The sequence below is a fragment of the Panulirus ornatus genome, chromosome 21, assembly GCF_036320965.1.
Source record: "Panulirus ornatus isolate Po-2019 chromosome 21, ASM3632096v1, whole genome shotgun sequence".
Classification (NCBI taxonomy): Eukaryota; Metazoa; Arthropoda; class Malacostraca; order Decapoda; family Palinuridae; genus Panulirus; species Panulirus ornatus.
The window spans coordinates 18,497,726-18,514,052 of NC_092244.1; positions in this window are offsets into that span (position 1 = coordinate 18,497,726).

Sequence of the window (16,327 nt, forward strand, 5' to 3'; positions counted from 1 at the left end):
CATGACCTCAAAGTTCCGGACCCGGGACCTAAGTCATGTCAGCGGTCAGAACATGGTGTTCAGTCTCGTCAACGTCCCAAACCTAGAATCCAGCCCTGTCAATGTTCCACACTGTCGATCCAATACCGCCAACATTCCAAACTTAGAATCCAATACCGTCAATGTTCCAGACTTGAGATCCAGGCCTATCAACGTTCCAAACTAGGGATCCAGCCACGTCAACGTTTCAGACATAGGATTCAAGTCCATCAACGTTCCAAACTAAGGATCCAGTCCCATCAACGTTCAAAACACTAGCTCCACCTCCTTCAACGTTCCTAACTAGAGGAATCCAATCCCTTCAACGTTTCTAACTATAGGAATCCAATCCCCCGTCGATCTGCTCCCAACACAGAATCCAGTCCCACCATCGTTCTAAGCTTCAGATCCAGTCCCGCCAACTTTCGGAATTCGGGCTCCGTTTCCAAACGGGTCTCCACTCCCTCCCAGCAGCTCTCTCGCCCACAGAATGTGCCCGACAATAGAGCCTCCGGCCTGGCCCTACCTCCTCCGTGTGAGGATGATCATCATACCTTACTCAGAACATGAATGGCAACATAATACTGGCGGGGTTCATTAATTAAGGCCCTCACCAAGGGTTATATTCCAGACATCTGACCGAAACGAGAGATAGCAGGCTTCTGGTGGGGATATACTGGCGGTGATGTCACTCCTCTGGTGGGGACATACTAGCGGTGATGTCACGCCTCTGGTGGGGACATACTAGCGGTGATGTCATGCCTCTGGTGGGGACATACTAGCGGTGATGTCACGCCTCTGGTGGGGACATACTAGCGGTGATGTCATGCCTCTGGTGGGGACATACTCGCGGTGATGTCACGCCTCTGGTGGGGACATACTAGCGGTGATGTCACGCCTCTGGTGGGGACATACTAGCGGTGATGTCACGCCTCTGGTGGGGACATACTGGCGGTGATGTCACGCTTCTGGTGGGGACATACTCGCGGTGATGTCACGCCTCTGGTGGGGACATACTAGCGGTGATGTCACGCTTCTGGTGGGGACATACTAGCGGTGATGTCACGCCTCTGGTGGAGTCATACTAGCGGTGATGTCGCGCCTCTGGTGGGGACATACTAGAGGTGATGTCACGCCTCTGGTGGGGACATACTCGCGGTGATGTCACGCCTCTGGTGGGGACATACTAACGGTGATGTCACGCCTCTGGTGGGGACATACTAGCGGTGATGTCACGCCTCTGGTGGGGACATACTAGCGGTGATGTCACGCCTCTGGTGGAGTCATACTAGCGGTGATGTCGCGCCTCTGGTGGGGACATACTAGCGGTGATGTCACGCCTCCGGTGGGGACATACTGGCGATCATGTCACGCCTCCGGTGGGGACATACTCGCGGTGATGTCACGCCTCTGGTGGGGACATACTAACGGTGATGTCACGCCTCTGGTGGGGACATACTAGCGGTGATGTCACGCTCCTGGTGGGGACATACTAGCGGTGATGTCATGCCTCCGGTGGGGACATACTAGCGGTGATGTCACGCCTCTGGTGGGGACATACTAGCGGTGATGTGATGCCTCCGGTGGGGACATACTAGCGGTGATGTCACGCCTTTGGTGGGGACATACTAGCGGTGATGTCACGCCTCTGGTGGGGACATACTCGCGGTGATGTCACGCCTCCGGTGGGGACATACTAGCGGTGATGTCACGCCTTTGGTGGGGACATACTAGCGGTGATGTCACGCCTCTGGTGGGGACATACTAGCGGTGATGTCACGCCTCTGGTGGGGACATACTAGCGGTGATGTCACGCCTCTGGTGGGGACATACTAGCGGTGATGTCACGCCTCTGGTGGAGTCATACTAGCGGTGATGTCGCGCCTCTGGTGGGGACATACTAGAGGTGATGTCACGCCTCCGGTGGGGACATACTGGCGATCATGTCACGCCTCCGGTGGGGACATACTCGCGGTGATGTCACGCCTCTGGTGGGGACATACTAGAGGTGATGTCACGCCTCCGGTGGGGACATACTGGCGATCATGTCACGCCTCCGGTGGGGACATACTAACGGTGATGTCACGCCTCTGGTGGGGACAAACTAGCGGTGATGTCACTCCTCTGGTGGGGTCATACTAGCGGTGATGTCACGCCTCTGGTGGGGTCATACTAGCGGTGATGTCACGCCTCTGGTGGGGTCAAACTAGCGGTGATGTCACGCCTCTGGTGGGGACATACTAGCGGTGATGTCACGCCTCTGGTGGGGACAAACTAGCGGTGATGTCACGCCTCTGGTGGGGACAAACTAGCGGTGATGTCACTCCTCTGATGTGGGTACAGTAATTACCATGTCACACCTCTGGCAGGAACATACTGGCAACGATGTCACACCCCTGGCAGGGACATACTGGCAACGATGTCACACCCCTGGCAGGGACATACTGGCAACGATGTCACACCCCTGGCAGGGACATACTGGCAACGATGTCACACCTCTGACAGAGACATTACTGTCAACGATGTCACGCCCCTGGTGGGAACATCCTAGCACGATGGTTTTTCATGACTGTCTTGCTACGTGGTTTATGATAACAGTGTGGCCACCCAGCCAGTGTCGACAGTGTGGCCACCCAGCCAGTGAAGACAGTGTGGCCATCTAGCCAGTGACGACAGTGTGGCCACCTAGGCAGTGACGACAGTGTGGCCACCCAGCCAGTGACGAGAGTGTGGCCACCCAGCCAGTGACGACAGTGTGGCCACCCAGCCAGTGACGACAGTGTGGCCACCCAGCCAGTGTCGAGAGTGTGGCCACCCAGCCAGTGAAGACAGTGTGGCCACCTAGCCAGTGACGACAGTGTGGCCACCCAGGCAGTGACGACAGTGTGGCCACCTAGCCAGTGACGACAGTGTGGCCACCTAGGCAGTGACGACAGTGTGGCCACCTAGCCAGTGATGACAGTGTGGCCAACCAGCTAGTAACGACAGTGTAGCCACCTAGCCAGTGACGACAGTGTGGCCACCCAGCCAGTGACGACAGTGTGGCCACCCAGCCAGTGACGACAGTATGGCCACCCAGCCAGTGACGACAGTGTGGCCACCCAGCCAGTGACGACAGTGTGGCCATCCAGCCAGTGACGACAGTGTGGCCAACCAGCTAGTAACGACAGTGTAGCCACCTAGCCAGTGACGACAGTGTGGCCACCCAGCCAGTGACGACAGTGTGGCCACCTAGCCAGTGACGACAGTGTGGCCATCCAGCCAGTGACGACAGTGTGGCCAACCAGCTAGTAACGACGTGTAGCCACCTAGCCAGTGACGACAGTGTGGCCACCTAGCCAGTGACGACAGTGTGGCCAACCAGCTAGTAACGACAGTGTAGCCACCTAGCCAGTGACGACAGTGTGGCCACCTAGCCAGTGACGACAGTGTGGCCATCTAGGCAGTGACGACAGTGTGGCCACCCAGCCAGTGACGACAACGTGGCCTTCCAGCCAGTGAAGGCAGAATGGCCCTACCAGAGCAGTGTGCCGGCCCGCGCAGGGCTCCACTGCTCTCCTCCACCACCTCCTCCTCCTCCGCCCTACTAACTGGTGGGGACCACGGCCCTGGGGGACGCTGAGGTAATTACCAGAGACCAAGGGACATTGGTCCCCCGGCAGTAAACACTTACTGCTGGTAGTCTGGGGCCAACCTGGCCTCGGTGTGGTGATGACCTTGCTAGTCCTGCTGTATGTCATAGCTATTTGTCATTCAACAAAGAACGCTAATTTCACTCCTTGTGGTTAATGTTTCGTGATCAATCCCAGCATTTAATGTGGTATTCACATCTGGTGAACGTCAGCATGTGATGTGGTATTCACATCTGGTGAACGTCAGCATTTAATGTGGTATTCACATCTGGTGAACGTCAGTATGTCATGTGGTATTCGCATCTGGTGAACGTCAGCATGTCATGTGGTATTCACATCTGGTGAACGTCAGTATGTCATGTGGTATTCGCATCTGGTGAACGTCAGCATGTGATGTGGTATTCACATCTGGTGAACGTCAGCATGTGATGTGGTATTCACATCTGGTGAACGTCAGCATGTCATGTGGTATTCACATCTGGTGAACGTCAGCATGTCATGTGGTATTCGCATCTGGTGAACGTCAGTATGTCATGTGGTATTCACATCTGGTGAACGTCAGCATGTCATGTGGTATTCGCATCTGGTGAACGTCAGCATGTGATGTGGTATTCACATATGGTGAACGTCAGCATGTCATGTGGTATTCACATCTGGTGAACGTCAGCATGTGATGTGGTATTCACATCTGGTGAACGTCAGCATGTCATGTGGTATTCACATCTGGTGAACGTCAGTATGTAATGTGGTATTCACATCTGGTGAACGTCAGCGTGTGATGTGGTATTCACATCTGGTGAACGTCAGCATGTGATGTGGTATTCGCATCTGGTGAACGTCAGCATGTGATGTGGTATTCACATCTGGTGAACGTCAGCATGTGATGTGGTATTCACATATGGTGAACGTCAGCATGCGATGTGGTATTCACATCTGGTGAACGTCAGCATGTGATGTGGTATTCACATCTGGTGAACGTCAGCATGTCATGTGGTATTCACATCTGGTGAACGTCAGCATGCGATGTGGTATTCACATCTGGTGAACGTCAGCATGTGATGTGGTATGCACATCTGGTGAACGTCAGCATGTGATGTGGTATTCACATCTGGTGAACGTCAGCATGTGATGTGGGAATTCACATCTGGTGAACGTCAGCGTGTGATGTGGTATTCACATATGGTGAACGTCAGCATGTGATGTGGTATTCACATCTGGTGAACGTTAGCATGTGATGTGGTATTCACATCTGGTGAACGTCAGCATGTGATGTGGTATTCACATCCGGTGAACGTCAGCATGTGATGTGGTATTCACATCTGGTGAACGTCAGCATGTGATGTGGGAATTCACATCTGGTGAACGTCAGCGTGTGATGTGGTATTCACATCTGGTGAACGTCAGCATTTAATGTGGTATTCACATCTGGTGAACGTCAGCATGTGATGTGGTATTCACATCTGGTGAACGTCAGCATGTGATGTGGTATTCGCATCTGGTGAACGTCAGCATGTGATGTGGGAATTCACATCTGGTGAACGTCAGCATGTGATGTGGTCTTCACATAACGTGAACTTCGAGCATTTTCACATCTCCCTCACCATCCATGACTTCAACACACATCGCGTTGGCACTTACATACTGGGAAGTCCCTCTGTCTTACGTAAACGTATGGTCGTGGCCAACTGATGGACAGGTGAGTCAAAATGTACCGCTGTGGACAGACGATGGACAGCTGATTATAGTGTACCACTGCAGCCAGCTGGTGGACAGATGGATCAGTGTATCACTGAAAGTAGCTGGTGGACTGATGTTTCCAGTGTACCGTTGGTGCCATCTGGAGGACAGGTAGGTCATAGTGGTACCAGCTGGTGGACAGGTAGGTCATAGTGGTACCAGCTGGTGGACAGGTAGGTCATGGTGGTACCAGCTGGTGGACAGGTAGGTCATAGTGGTACCAGCTGGTGGACAGGTAGGTCATAGTGGTACCAGCTGGTGGACAGGTAGGTCATGGTGGTACCAGCTGGTGGACAGGTAGGTCATAGTGGTACCAGCTGGTGGACAGGTAGGTCATAGTGGTACCAGCTAGTGGACAGGTAGGTCATAGTGGTACCAGCTGGTGGACAGGTAGGTCATAGTGGTACCAGCTGGTGGACAGGTAGGTCATAGTGGTACCAGCTGGTGGACAGGTGGTACCATCATCTCCCCTGACCTACACCAGATCCAGCTGTTGCTGTACGACACACCTCCACTCACCTGGACGCTCCGCTAATTACGAAATCACGGGAAGGTTTGATTTGATTTTGTAAAAATCACGTTACGCAATTTTTCAATTCTCCGGACATCTGTTCTGCAGCATTAGGCTGCAGGCCACAGGAAAACCAGATAATGGAAAATATCCTTTACGAAAAACAAAAAAAAACTCACGTAGGTGGGTGCAATCCGAGCCACACAATACATAATTCAGGCTCGCCTCCCCTTACTTACTTACTGTATCAGGAACACATAAATCTTCAGCACACGTTACGTAGTATTGTATTTCTTGACACGCTCATATAATAAAAGAAAAAAAAAAGAAATAACGGGGTTGAGAACACCCAGTGTCAGCTCATAAACACCCGTGACTTACTGTGAGACATGAGAAGGAGAGTTGAATGCTACACGTAACAAGGACTTGACCTTCTGATTTCCATTACGATTATTTCAGTACCTGCCACATGGTAACACCCTGAAATGATGCCTCAGATGACGGGCGGAGCCATTTCCATGCCCGCTGCATTATGTAAATGTAAATGGGAACCCAAAAAGCGAAAGGCTATATGCCCAAGGGACTTACATGTTTAATGACGTATCAACATGACACGTTTAGAGCGGGACATTATTCATGGAGGTGGAATATTAATCATCTCTTAACGGTGTATTACATATCTCTCTCCCTGCCATTTTCTGTCCCTCGGCAGGCGGTAAAATCATATCCCCGAGTTCCTTTCTGAATCTGTTTTCCGGTTTATCACGCACAGTCAACACAGACGCCGTGTCTCCTCGCTGGACCCCCCCAAAAAAGAATTGGGTCTGGAAATATCCGATCTAACCCGCCCTAGTGACGCTCAGGTACATTAATGTACTGAATATTCCAAGCGACTCTATTATTATTTATCATTTCAAATGTAACTCAGATCTTTATATCCGGCTGGAATACACTGGCTTTGTGCTACTTGCTCAGATGTACTGAATTTATGTATTTCTTCTTTGGCTGTCTGTGTATATTGTGGGAGGCCAGGGAGGCCACTTTATACCAGCCTTTGGGCACGATGGCACGGCCCTTGAGCACGACAGTACGACTCTCAAGCTCGACGGTACGACCCTTCAGTGTTGGCGGTTCGATCCCTTGTGCATGATGGTACGGCCCTTAAGCACTACGATACGACTCTTGAATACGAAGGTGGGACCCTTGAGCACAACGGTGCGGTACTTGAGCACGACGACGGTACGACTCTCAACCACGATGATCCTGCCCTTGAGCACACGACGGTACGGCCATCGTAACCAAGGATCGTACCGTCGCCGTGATCAAGGTTAGTACCGTCGTGGATGGAAACGTTAGGGGCCAGTATACAGGTGTGGCTGACACTGGTTGGCAAGGCTGACACCAGCTAGCGAGGCTGACACCAGTTGGCAGAGCTGGCCACCGTGTCTACGCCCACATGTACGAAGAGACGGTATGCGTACGTGTTGTTTAGCTGGGTGCAGACACTGAGCACTCACGCCAAGCACCAAACTATATGACCCAGAATCTTTTCTAGTCAAGTGATTCTTAAAAGGAAAATAAAAACAGTCATCATATTAAGAGTTAATACAGAATCCCAGCGGCAGATAAGGATGTAAAACTGTGCTGAATCAAAACGAACAGGTATGAAAAGAAGGGAGTGAAAAGTAAAGCAGCTGGGAGAGGAATTACGGTTTTAAACTGTGGCACAGTTAAGTCTGTCCTGAACTCGCTAACTGTATCCAAAACAGTATTTCCCATGGCTTATTTTTCCTGGTTTCACAAGCCATCCACAGATAAGGTCGACTGTCAAGACTGGGAAAGGAAACTCAAAAACAAACACACGCACGCACACACACACACGTTATACAGAGAGAGAGAGAGAGAAGAGAGAGAGAGAGAGAGAGAGAGAGAGAGAGAGAGAGAGAGAGAGAGAGAGAGAGAGAGAGAGAGAGAGATGAATAAATGGTGAGACAGAAGGACAAGCATACAAAAGTATATATGTTATATACATAAAAGATACATACATACGTACATACATCACTCCGTGTCACTGTCGTACTGGAGACGACAATAAACAGACCACATACGTGAAGGCTGCCTCATGCTGGTGCGAGGCTGTCGCCAGCAAGGCGACCTGTTACCTTGCAACTGAGCGGAGAGCACTTTCGGCGGCATGATACAATATCCACGTACCGGACAGGAAAGAAGAGAGGTCATAATGTAAGGTTAATGTGTGGTGGTCGTCCGTGGATAGCTGACGACGCCACATAAAGCCCAGGCGACTTAACGACACCCTGTAATGACCACACTAACGACCTCCCATTCCTTCCTACCTCTCGTTATACAACCTGGACGACCCTCTTTGCTTTCCCCACTCCTCATATTACCGTCGACCCCCACCACACCCACCACCCACCCACCCCATACCTTCCCCTCCCTCACTCCTTCGTGTTATTCTTCCCTCACGTTACATCTCAGGGTAATCCCCCAACTGTTCCAGTCAATTCTCTTCCACTACTGTCGAGCCTGTGAGGCTCTCTGGCCGAGGCCCCAGACGGACACCGAACACCTCCCCATAGTAACTATGAATTTACTGCAGACAGCACATCGCTCAGACGCAGCGATCGTCTCTTAAACCCCTGAGCACGAAGGGACGACGACCTGTGCACGACGGGACGACGACCTGAGCACGACGAACGACGACCTGAGCACGACGGGACGACGACCTGAGCACGACGGGACGACGACCTGAGCACGACGTGATGACAACCTGAGCACGACGGGACGACGACCTGAGCACGACGGGACGACGACCTGAGCACGACGGGACGACAACCTGAGCACGACGGGACAACAACCTGAGCACGACGGGACGGCAACCTGAGCACGACGGGACGACAACCTGAGCACGACGGGACAACAACCTGAGCACGACGGGACGACAACCTGAGCACGACGGGACGGCAACCTGAGCACGACGTGATGACAACCTGAGCACGACGGGACGACAACCTGAGCACGACGTGATGACAACCTGAGCACGACGGGACGACAACCTGAGCACGACGTGATGACAACCTGAGCACGACGGGACAACAACCTGAGCACGACGGGACGGCAACCTGAGCACGACGGGATGACAACCTGAGCACGACGGGACAACAACCTGAGCACAACGGGACGGCAACCTGAGCACGACGTGACGACAACCTGAGCACAATGGGACGACAACCTGAGCACGACGTGACGACAACCTGAGCACAATGGGACGACAACCTGAGCACGACGGTGCGACAACCTGAGCACAATGGGACGACAACCTGAGCACGACGTGACGACAACCTGAGCACAATGGGACGACAACCTGAGCACGACGGTGCGACAACCTGGGCACGGCGGTGCGACAACCTAAGCACGACGGGACGACAACCTGAGCATGATGGGACGACAATCTGAGCACGACAGGACGACAACCTGAGCACGACGAGACGACAACCTGAACACGACGGGAGGACAACCTGAGAACGACGGGACGACAACCTGAACACGACGGGACGACAACCTGAGCACGACGGGACGACAACCTGAGCACGACGGGACGACAACCTGAGCACAACGGGACGACAACCTGAGCACGACGGGACGACAACCTGAACACGACGGGAGGACAACATGAGCACGACGGGACGACAACCTGAACACGACGGGAGGACAACCTGAGCACAACGGGACGACAACATGAGCACAACGGGACGACAACCTGAGCACGACGGGACGACAACCTGAGCACGACGGGACGACAATATGAGCACGACGGGACGACAACCTGAGCACGACGGGACGACAATATGAGCACGACAGTACGACGTTGGATACAATATTCCAGTTTCCACCCTCACCAATGGGTCGTGCTCTCGCTGTCATTGGTTGCATTGTCGTGCACTGGGATTAAGAAGACACGGTATATTTCAGTAGCTAATTGTTACTGTATACTTCAGGAGCTAACTGTTACTGTATATTTCAGGAGCTAACTGTTACTGTATATTTCAGGAGCTAACTGTTACTCTATATTTCAGGAGCTAACTGTTACTGCATATTTCAGGGGCTAACTGTTACTCTACATTTCAGGAGCTAACTGTTACTGTATATTTCAGGAGCTAACTGTTACTCTACATTTCAGGAGCTAACTGTTACTGTATATTTCAGGAGCTAACTGTTACTCTACATTTCAGGAGCTAACTGTTACTGTATATTTCAGGAGCTAACTGTTAATCTACATTTCAGGAGCTAACTGTTACAGCATATTTCAGGAGCTAACTGTTACTGCATATTTCAGGGGCTAACTGTTACTCTACATTTCAGGAGCTAACTGTTACTGTATATTTCAGGAGCTAACTGTTACTCTACATTTCAGGAGCTAACTGTTACTGTATATTTCAGGAGCTAACTGTTACTCTACATTTCAGGAGCTAACTGTTACTGTATATTTCAGGAGCTAACTGTTACTGTATATTTCAGGAACGGTCCTTGAACAGGAGGAGTGTGGGTGACCGGGCCCGGTTGCCATTATCCTCCAGATGCTCCTGCCCTTTAAAGCAAGTTCCACTTATCACGCCAGACTCCAGGCGCAACCTCAAGTTATAAATATCATGACTCTCATGAGGCACTAAGTTCCTGGTGTTGCTATCGTGGACTCAGGGAATTCATCTGCCTCATACTTAATGAGTCAGCGGCCAGCGCCCGGGTGTCCACGTCTGCAGAGCGGGAAGCGTAGAAACAAGAGTCGTGTACACGCAAACCTTTTTCATAGTTCAGAGAACTTGAGCGTTGAACTTCCCTTGATGAACGAGACCAGTTTACCTGGAGATAAACCTATTTATCCCCGGACTTCCCGCAGGTGCGGACGGAGCCGTGTAGACATGTGGGCCAACTGAAGCCTTTGATGTCCATAGCACATGACAATGTTAAGTTATATAATATGTCTCTCGATACGGCTACAAATTTTCGAGAGCCTCACAAATTCTGGATACCAGAGAAAACTATAATTCAGGAAACGACAAAAATGTCTGAAAAATAACGATATCTAACCAAAGTTTAGACAAGAAAAACATTCCCCAACTCGCGACAGTTTAGGTTCTTCAAAACAAAGCTTAAAACTGTTGTTCATACATACCGGACATAAACAGTCCTGGTGTGATGCGTCATGCAAAACTATTTCAGCGAGATATAATTCCCCTTCTGTCAGAGAGAGGATGGTCAAGGCGAAAAATCTTAAAATACGAAAAGATGTCAAAAGATAAGATCATCTCACAAAATCCAATGACTTTCCCACTGTTTCCTCTACGTGACGGTCTTGCAGTGAAGGGCTGGTCTGCACTCCAGGTGAATCAGTCGCTGTTTGCAGATGTCACATATTTAGTGACAGACACCTGGGTGAAACTCCAGAAGCTCGTGACAAAGTTTGGCAAAGCACGTAAAGGTCAGTAATGAGGAAGTTGAGGCTATGATTGGAGGGCATGTGGTATTCTCTAGAATGAGTGATAATAGTGAACAGTTCGTGGAGTTGTGTGCTGAAAAAAGACTGAAGATTGGGAATACTTAGTTTACAATGAGGGACATACACAAGTACACGTATGTGAGCAGGAAAGATGGTCAGCGGGCATTACTGGATTACATACTAATTGATAGCGTGTAAAAGAGAAACTTATAGATGAGAATGTGTTGAGAGGGGCTGCTGGTGTGATGCCTGATCATTACCTGTGAAGTCAAGAGTGACGATTTGTAGATGTTTTCGGAAAAAGAGGAAACATTTTTGGTGAGAAGAGAGTGGTGAGAGTAAGTGAGCCTGGAAAAGAGACTTTTCTTTTTTCATATTATTCGCCATTTCCTGCGTTAGCGAGGTAGCGTTGAGAACAGAGGACTGAGCCTTTGAGGGAATATCCTCACTTGGCCCCATTCTCTGTTCCTTCTTTTGGAAAATTGAAAACAAGAGGGGAGGATTTCCAGCCCCCACTCCCTTCCCTTTTAGTCGCCTTCTACAACACGCAGAGAATACGTGGGAAGTATTCTTTCTCCCTATCCCCAGGGATATAAAAGAGACGTATGTGAGGAAATATCATCAGACAGAGTGTAAAATGACAAAAGGTGGAGTGATTGAAGCAAGGGGAGTGGATGAGGTATAGGAGATATCTAGGGAAGCAGTGCTGGCATGTGCAAGATCAGTGACCACCACCATCATCACTCTCACACCTCCTCAACCCATGACCATTGACAATCGGTGTATAAATGCCTACTTACAATCTTGTGTTTACGTTCGTGGAGGCTCCAAATATTTGTTTATGTAGATAAGCAAATACTGTGATCTTGGTATGACAGACAGAAGGTAAGTCGAGCTAAATAAGTTTGCTTTTAAACGGTAAGCTTGTGAAAGGAAAAGTTCGATTGTAAAACTGACGATTATGTCATGTTGTCATCTTTTCCCCTCATTTACTCTCAACTTTTTCATTTCACACACTTTGCCAAACTGTTACTAACTTCTGCAGTTTTTCTCTCGAATCATCCCGCCAGAGCTGTATCATCGGCGAACAACAGCTGACTCACTTCCCAGGCTCTCCCATCCCCAACTAAATACGACTGAAATTATCAGATAATACAAAATAAAATGTTAATTGGTGGTCATAAAGATGATCAAACGATATCTTAACCCCAAATTTGGATTCAGCATGAAAGATAATCCTTATAAGATGGAAGATGAAACCTACCTGTTGGAAGATAGAACCCACCAGATGGATGGTGGAGCCTACCTGTTGGAAGATGGCGCTTACCTTTTGGAAGGTGGAACTTACCTGTTGGAAGGTGGAACCTACCTGTTGGAAGATGGAACCTTACCAGTTGGAAGGTGGAACCTACCTGTTGGAAGATGGAACCTAGATTAGAAAGGGTAGTGAGTGATGGAGGGAAGTGAAGTTGCTAGTGAAAGAAAAATTAGGGTTATATGGGCGGTACTTACAAGGAAGGAGTGCAAATGATTGAGAGATGTATAAGAGCAAGCGGCCGGAGGTCAACAGGAAGGTGAAAGGGTTGAGTGATATCAGTAAAGTTTAGGAAGAATAAGATCTTTGGAAGGGATATTAACAGTATGACAAAAACAAGAGAACAAAAAGAAATAATAGGGAAGTGGTAACAAGTAGTGCTGAAGTGAGAAGAAGATGGACTGTTGAACGTATTTGTTGGTAGGGTGGCAGATGTTGGGTGTTTGGGTTGGGGTGGTATGCGAAGTGAGAGAGTCATGAAGAGTGACTTGGTGAAGAGAGAAGAGGTGGTAAAGGCCTTTAGTGAGATGAAATGTGGCAAGGTGGTTGAGGGGATGGTATTGCAGTCGAATCTATTAAGAAAGGGGGTGACTCTATTGGTGATTGGTTAGTTAGGATTTTCCGTGTATTTAAGGCTCATGGTGAAGTGATTGAGGATTAGTGGACTATATGGATAGTTCCACGGTATAAAGGCAAAGAGGATAAAGGTGAGTATACCTGGTAAATTGTGTGGGAGAGGTAATCGAGAGAGTGAAGGCATGTATACAACATCAGACTGGGGAGGAGCAGTCTGGTTTTAGAAGCAGTAACACATGGAATGATTTACCAATTAGAGTGGTTCACAGCCGGGCTACAGATGTGTTCAGATTCATGACTTACATTTCCTGCACTTTCTTGCGCGTTCTTAGTCACACTTGCAGTTTGCAGGTTTTTCTCCTCGACTTACCTGTAAACCTTCCAACTTTTACCACAGTGATCTGTGAGTTTCTGATAATACCCGCTATCACAAGCGGCCTCGAAGGGATCCACTGGTCCGTTGCTGTTTGAATTCCTTTGTATGAAACGTTATATCTTTGGTGTTGGGATCCTGAGGCTAGAGCGGCCCAGGTGGATCACCACCTCTGGTGTTCTGCTAAGAACACATACGTCACAGTTATGTCTAAGACCCATCAACATCACAGCACACGGGTCAAATCAAATCATCCATATTTCTTTCCACCGGAACGAAGCGGTTGACCAAACAGCTGGGTTTCGACACGGCTGACGTCACTTGTTCTTCCCCTGTGCACTCATGAACGGAAGCAAGCGGTCAGTCAGCTGATACAATGCTCATTAGTTATGGCGTAAAGTCAAAGATAAAAAAAAAAACAAAAAATGAAAGAAAATATCCAGTAACGCAACCCGGTGGATATCTCTACATGACCGCGTTCCCGAACGTCGAACTTGTTCATCGTACACAGAACGGGGCAAAGAAAAAAAAAAGGAAAAAAAAAACAGGGCAATTGTTTTACGACGAAAGTACAAAAACGAAAGGGAGAGAGAGAGAGAGAGAGAGAGAGAGAGAGAGAGAGAGAGAGAGAGAGAGAGAGAGAGAGAGTGTGTATAGACTATGACCACCAGAATGAACCCCAGCCTGTATGTATGGTCTTGAGGCAGCCACACCCTCCTCTCCTCACCTTCTCCACAGTGCAATCATCTAGAGTGACGTCATAAATCCTTTGGTTGAGCTCTACCGCCACCCGCCATGACGAAGGGACCCGACCCGAACCCATACGAAACCCTGCGGGGTCGTGGTAGCCCCCCCCCCCCCCCCCCCCCCCCCGTCGTGCCATCATCACACGACAACTCGACATCACGCCACACTAACGTCGCGACGTAAAGGGTTTTATTAAGTGCGTGGATTGTATAACAAGGTGCACACTTGATTACACATGGCCTTTACGGTATCGTAACCTCTGGCAAACGCGCACGCCAGGTCGTAACGTAGAGTGAGGGAAGGTGTTCCTCTCATAACGTAAGTATCGGCACGAGAACACGACGTAAGCCGTCGTAACAACACCTTAATACGACCTTCCCGTCCAGCACTGCGATACGAACGTATATGTTTTAGCTCAGTTTGATATTAACGAGATCGTAGACGACCCAGCCTAATTACGAAGAACTTTTGAAAACAATGAGAAAAATGATGACTGTATGTCCCATATACGTGTCTGTTGTCATAAAGAATACATATTAAAAAGTAAGACACTGTAGATCTACGAAGACAAAGGGAACGTCTTCTCTCTCTCTCTCTCTCTCTCTCTCTCTCTCTCTCTCTCTCTCTCTCTCTCTCTCTCTCTCTCTCTCTCTCTCTCTCTTTTTCTTTCCCCTAAGTCAGCTGGTGCCGGGTTCAACCTTCAGAGGTGAACGACTCTCACCCCTGGACATCACCCAGAGCAAACACAATTACAAATCTCGTCCACAAGTTGCATCCATGACCCACGAGAACCACAGAGTCTAAGAACCGCCCTTATGGGCCACAGTCCAACACACCGCTTAATGCATCGATCACTGGCTATTACAAGGGTAATGACTCTATTAAATAACTTTCCCAAGATAAACTGTCAAATAATTAATTTTCAAAGGGCTCGTCCAATTAATAGATAAGAGATTTTTTCCTTGATTAATCTTCAAGCGGTGAAGTTTTTACGGGTGATCAATCTTCAGCGAGTAATTAGCAGATCAATCTGTATGCAAACTGCGGGTTTGTTGAGAGTTAATATTTGCAGGACCTTCCCATGTGATCACTGGACGAGCAGGCAGGCCCATGTGGCCCAGACGACCAGGATTACGACGTGCCTTTCTCTCTCTCTCCAGATAGCTCAGGAGAGAGAGAGAGAGAGAGAGAGAGAGAGAGAGAGAGAGAGAGAGAGAGAGAGAGATACTGTCTCGTAAATAGATTTATGACTTATGCTTTATATATATATATATATATATATATATATATATATATATATATATATATATATATATATATATATTATCCCTGGGGATAGGGGAGAAAGAATACTTCCCACGTATTCCCTGCGTGTCGTAGAAGGCGACTAAAAGGGTAGGGAGCGGGGGGCTGGAAATCCTCCCCTCTCAATTTTTTTTAATTTTCCAAAAGAAGGAACAGAGAAGGGGGCCAGGTGAGGATATTCCCTCAGTGGCCCAGTTCTCTGTTCTTAACGCTACCTCGCTAACGCGGGAAATGGCGAATAGTTTGAAAAAAAAAGAAAAAATATATATATATATATATATAGTTCGAGACAGACATCACACGAGGTGTAGGCGAAATACAAGGATGACGCACGAGCAGACACTCTAGTACTGACTAATATATTGGTGTTGAAGATAGAACGAAAGATTCAGTAGTACTGAGACGATGTTTTATGTCCTGACTTTATACCCTCTGCTCTCTGCCTCTCTCTCTCTCTCTCTCTCTCTCTCTCTCTCTCTCTCTCTCTCTCTCTCTCTCTCTCCCTCGCCTGAGGACCGGGAGGGTCAGTGAGGGCGCCACAGTGAAGGCCAAACCTGGGAAAACTTTGCACGTTAACAGGGGTGGCGGGTGGGAG